The sequence below is a fragment of the Mastomys coucha genome, unplaced genomic scaffold, assembly GCF_008632895.1.
Source record: "Mastomys coucha isolate ucsf_1 unplaced genomic scaffold, UCSF_Mcou_1 pScaffold4, whole genome shotgun sequence".
Taxonomy (NCBI): domain Eukaryota; kingdom Metazoa; phylum Chordata; class Mammalia; order Rodentia; family Muridae; genus Mastomys; species Mastomys coucha.
This window is the reverse complement of record NW_022196910.1, coordinates 46,164,080-46,170,472: the sequence shown is the minus strand read 5'-3', so window position 1 is coordinate 46,170,472 and position 6,393 is coordinate 46,164,080.

Genomic DNA, 6,393 nt, shown 5'->3' with positions numbered 1-6,393 from the left:
AAGAAAAGAAAAGAAAAGAAAAAGGAAATGCAATAGATTTGAGTGGAATATTAAAGAAAGATTGGACCCCTTCTCCCATTCTTTCTCCTGACACAAAACTCTAGACAATGGTCCCTTACATATCTTCCTAGTAATGATCCCTTTGTACCAGCACATGCAGGTTATCATATTATTCATACTTCCAACTTTTTTCATTTAAAATACCTGGGAATTTATGATACCTTCTCCTACTTGCTTCTTCCTAATACCAGTGGTTTCTGTCTGCCAATCTCACTCTGGGGTTGTGTCATTAATTATTTAAGACACCTCATCCCGTGGAATATTTAGTTTGGTGGTAGATGCAGCAGCAAGGCAATATGGACACATCTGTCTTTCTGATAGAGAATATTCTGACCTTGTGTATGACAACAATGTCCCCAACAAAATCTGTCTGTGTTAGAGTCTCCTGACAGAAGAGTGGAATACAACAGTAACTCTGGGTTAATAGAATTACATGATACTGTATGGCATTGTCTTTTATTTTTCCAGTCAAAGGAGCATGATGGTTGTTTGTTTTGGATCATTGTTATTAATAAATTAGCTTTGTTAGAATCGGCGTGGGTACCCCACTCTCGAAGAATCAGGAAGGAGGCCGCTGTAATAACACGAGATTTTTTCTTTCTTTCTTTCTTTCTTTTTTTTTTTTTTTTGGTTTTTTCGAGACAGGGTTTCTCGGAACTCACTCTGTAGACCAGGCTGGCCTCGAACTCAGAAATCCGCCTGCCTCTGCCTCCCAAGTGCTGGGATTAAAGACGTGCACCACCACCGCCTGGCTATAACACGAGATTTTTAATTGAAACTAGTATACTAGGGTCACTCTGTAATTGGGACCAGAGTGACCCCAAGGAAACAAAACTCTAAGTTTTTATACCATTTCAGAACAGAGTTTTACAGCTTACAACGTGGGTTAGTTACAGTTTACAACATGGGCTGGTTACACTTTATTTTCTTCACTGTTCTTTTGTTCCTATTGACCTTTCTCCTCCAGGTAAGGATAAGATACCTATGACATGCAGGGGGGGAGGTGTTGGAAATCCTCCTTCCAGGGGATGTCTCCTGGAAACGTGCACTCTTTGGGTATGGGTGTTTACTCTGTAAACTCCTCTAAAAGCCCTTTGTCTTAAGGATAAGTGGACTTCCTTGCTTTCTGATATTTTTATGAGGTATCTCCATTTTGCTTAATTTCTACAGCTTCAGTCACTGTCCATCTGCTTAATTCTTTCTTAGACAAGAACAGTGAGCAAGTTTACATGGTAGAATTTTGGGTCAGAGATCAGTGGGTAAGGGGAAGTCTTTGGGAATAGCAACCAGCCATATTTTTATACTGTGCACTGTGCAAACCCCAACCTCCTGTATTCCTCACACTGACACATTGCACTTCCCAAGCACGACCCTCACAGTTCATTATTCCTCTGCTTCCCTATGGCAACTCCCTGGTACCATCTCCAACTCCCTGCTTGTGGCATTTGAGGCCAGAGGTCAGCTTCCTGTCTGCATTTGTAGTCATATGGATGCCATCACCCTTCACATTCTGCTCTGATTATTCCATCATGCCTGAGTTAAAGGAGCAGAGCGAGTGAAGTCTGCCCCCATGCTGAGGAGTAAGTTCACCCAGGTCACTGGTAAACTTACTCTGTTGCATCTTGATTTCCAAGGTAGAAAGAAATTGAGGTCACACATCACAGGCACTGGGGAAATAGAACGGTAAGTTATTTTTAAGCAATTCTATTTTATTGGAAACAGCATAGCGAAGCTATGAGTCTTAAAGATCCGATGTGAACACTGCTCATCAGACTAGGTGCCAGTGTTAAATGACTGCCACGATCTTCCACCAACTGAAGATCAGCTGGGGACAGGGAAATGGAACTATCCTTGTATCCACAGAAAGTAAATTATGAACTGTTTGGACTCAGTCCAGCGTGATATCATCTCTTCCTATAAGTTTGTGAGAACCAAATCATCAAACATTCTTCTTTGATTAAACCATGAGTGGCTCCGGGCAGTGGTGGTGCATGCCTTTAATCCCAGCACTTGGGAGGTAGAGACAGGCAGATTTCTGAGTTCGAGGACAGAGTGAGTTCAGGACAGCCAGGGCTACACAGAGAAACCCTGTCTTGAAAAACAAAAACAAAAACAAAAACAAAAAAACCCCATGAGTGTGCCTCTGTTTATCATAGGTATAAAATCCAGAACTTGAATGTGCTAGCTACTGTAGTTGAACCAATTTAAACTTAAACTTATCCCTGTCTAGCTTACAAACGAATGAGACTCAGACTGTGGTTATTTTATTTGGCTTTGACAATTACTAGAGATTAGCTCTTCATCTACTTTTATAACTGCTGGACTGGCTGCTTCCCCAGCTCTGTATGCCAAATATTTGTTTTTCCTGGCCACATTCCCATGGTCCATCTCCTCTCATGGCAGCTTCCTCCTCCTTCTCTCCTGACCTTCCTTTTCTCTTCCCCTACCTGCAACCCCCTACCAGGTAAAAACCCACCACCTCTCTTCCCTTCAGTAATAGTTTTAAATTGAGGAGCAAGGTTTGCACAACAAAAGCTGGTATATAGGATAATTCACTCATCTTCAGGCAACTAGAACTTGGGATACAGAACTTAGCATTACAATACTGAGCAGCAGACCTAACCATGTTCTGACTTCATTAAATAACATGGAAATCTATATGAGTTATTTTTGTTGTTGCTATCACAGAAGAACTGACAAAAGCAGCGTAGGTGAGGAAAAGTTTATTGTGGCTCACAGTCTGATGGACTCTAGTCCATGACAGTCAGAGAGGTATGTGGCAGAGGTGGGAGGTAGCCACATACCTTGCATTTATGACTGCAAGGAGATAGAGATAAATGCTGGTGTTCAGTGTGAATTCTTCCTCCTTCCTTTTCATTAAATCAAGGCATCCAGCATAAGGCATGGCACCACTTATGCTGAGGGTCACTTAAATCTCTTTGTAAATACTCCGTGAAGCATACACACCCAAAGTGTGTCTCCTCTGTGACATCCAGTCCAGTCCTGCATCACAGGAACCTTTTAGCTTCCGTCACTGAGGAGTCTAGGACAGGAGACATCGGGGACACTGGGGTTGAGACTCAGTGGTTTTGTTAAAACTTTAAAAAAGATATCTGTTCTTTATTTCAGTGAGAGATGGTCTTTATCCAGTACTGAGAACTGGGTCAGTCACATGGATGCATAGCTTATGCAGCCACAGGGAGTTCCTGACCTGGAGGAAGGCCCAAAGCAAAAATACTGGAACATGCCCAACCTGCACTTCGTGAGCCTGGCTTGGATTAGCAGGACCTCTCAAAGTGATTTCTAAACACTAATCAATCCTTTGGAGAGTTGGGACTGCCTGCCATGTAGCATTGGTAGATAACAAGTTCACTTGGCCATTACTCGTTTCCTGAAGCCCTACCATATTTTGTGAACTCTTCAGGAGCATGGAGTTGCCTAAACTTTATTTTCTGACTCCTTGGTGGCCTTCAGTACTTGGTCAATAAATACTTAGGGGGAAGTAATTACCCTCCAATTCTCCCCCAATTCCTCTGTTTCCTTCTTCAGAGAAATATCTTAAGTGATTGTTAGTGCCCTATCCTATTTAGCTGATGAACCCCTTCTCTACCGAGCTTTGCTCTGGAACTGCTTGCCACCAACACCAGCGCTGGTGATGACAACAGCACATACCTTCCCTTACCTCCTGGGCACCTCTCCATTGAAAGGTGAGGCATCTCTTCTCACTCCCCTTTTTCCTCTGCCTTAGCTTTCCTTCCATCTCTGTGACTGCTTCTGGAAGTCTTGCTCAATTGGTCCTCAGGCCTGGTCTCATCTTAAACAATGGATGGCTTTGAGCTCAAACTTTTTCTTCACCGTCATTCCTGTCCCCTTGCTGAGCCCTCCAGACCTCATAGTCTTATATACCATTTGTGTATTTGTAACTCAACACTTTTTTTCCAGCATAGAATTCAGTCTGACTACCTAATATCTCTATTTGAACCTTCAGACAGTATCACAAACCTAACACACTCGAAGCAACTTCTTCTACTCTTGGCTCACTTCACTCCGGCCAAGTTCAGTACAGTGTAATCTAGTAAGTGACCCATGCCATCCAGGTGCTCAGGAGGCACCTGCCTCCTTTCTTCTACTTCCACTACTCCTACCACAGCCCCTTAGTGAGCGTGCACAATCCTGCCTTATGAGGAGGTTACTCTTGGTTCCTGCTTCCTACTTCCCGAGCCCTCCCAGAATCCTTCCCTGTTCCTCTATCCACATTTCTGTCCTCATCTAAGACATCAGCAGCTGGAGTGCGGAAGGCCGAGACAACTCTGGATGGCTTTTTCTTCTCCCATTTTTTTTTAATCCTCCCTTGCACCAGCAGCTGGAACACAATGGCTGAAGTGTAGACCAGGCTATGGTTGTAATGTTCTCCTGAGTTAGTTCCTATTCTAATTTGGATCTGAAATGTCTCCTAATGCATTCAATGCTTGGTCCCCAGCCTCTCCCATTCCATTGGAAAGCTGAACCATTAAGTGGGAGAGGGAAGAAGTTAGGTCATTGAAAGTGTGGGTACCCAATACCCTACCACTCTTTCTAAGTCTTTGGCATCCAGCCTTTGAGATGAGCCATTTCCTCTGTTGTGTGTTCCTGTCCTGATGTACTATCACAGTACAGGTCCCCAACAAGTGCCCAAGTCACCACACATTGAGTCCTTCAAAACTAAATGGAAATGAACCTTATTTATACATTGATTGTATCAGTATTTTTGTCATAGTGACATAATACCAATTAACATAAAGCTCCATTGTCTATCTTACTGTCTGTACTATGATAAAATCCAAAGTCTTCATTCTTTTTTAATCTATTTTTTATTTTATTTTATGTGTATTGGTGTTTGCCTGCATATCTATCTGTGTGAAGGTGTTGGATCCTGTAGTTACAGACAGTTGTAAGCTTCCATGTGGTTGCTGGGAATTGAACCCAGGTCCTCGGGAAGAACAGCCAGTGCTCTTAACCTCTAAGCCACGCCTCCAGCCCCAGGAATGGAAGTCCTCATTCTTTATTGGTAAATGTTCACTATACATACCCTATCTCTCACTTGTTTACCATCCTTACTTTGAAGGCTCCAGATACATTAAGCTTCTTTACATTCTCCATCATCTGTTTTTAACCCTGGGCCCTTTGCACAAATCCTTCCTTCTGTCTGAAATGTACTCTAGACTTTTGCATGATGTTTTCTCTTTATCTTTGTTGATCCCAATTTACTTTGACAGGAAGGCTATTATCAGACCACTTGTGAATTTGCTCTGGAGTAATTTTCTCATCTCTCAGATACCCTTTCACCCTCTGAGAATGTTGGGCTAGGTGCAGCAGATGAGAACTGGGAGCAGGGACGGTCTCTCTTTCTGGGGAGCCCTAGTCCAGATTATCATTTGGAAGCGGTAGGCTCCTCACAATTCTTGATAAATCAAAACCAGAGAAGAAATGTTGAGGGCTGGAGAGATGGCTCAGCTGTTAAAGGCTAGACTCACAACCAAAAATATAAGAGAAGAAATGTTGAATGAATGGTATAGTAGGGTGAACATTTAACTAGTTTGTAATCTTCTAAAAATAGTACTTACTGGTACTAGTACTGAACAAGAGATGGCTCAGCAGCTAAGAGCACCCACGTGGCTACTCACAATGTTCTAGGGAGGCCAATGCCCTCTTGTGGCCTCTGTGAGTACCAGGCATGCATGCAGTGCACAGACATATATGCAGGTTAAACACCCATACATTTAAAGAAAATTAAAGATAGTCCTTTCTGCCACGGCCTAGGTTGCTGCAGGGACCTCTTGTCCCATGGGATGAGTAGAGTTCTGGTCAGGTGGGCAAAGAATTCGGTGGATGACAAACAGAGTTGACACAAGGAAGTGCTGAGTCTGAGTGTATTTGTCAAAAATGGCATCAGACTTTTACAGTCATTACGAAAAAGAGATGAAAAATCTGGCAGTTCAACGGTCAGGGTATATCTGAGGCCACCTGAAACACACTGGGTCTAAAGCAGCCACCTCTTCTGGACAGGCGCTGCACCCCCTGGGCCCGGGTACTCTGGGCCCAGGGGGCTGCAGACTTCGTGAGGCTCGAAGCTCGAATGCTCTGTCTCAAATGCTCAAATCTCGAATCTGAATGAATGTATGTGCACAAAGTGAAAACCAGGCTTATATAGTATACAGAAAACAGGGGGAATGACAAAAGTCACATAGGCAGGTGAGGGCCACATCAAGGTCAGTAAGACAGTAAGACAGAAGTCATGCAGGCAAGTGACGGTCACATCAAGGTCAGTAAGATCAGGCATCCAGGTGCAAAGTG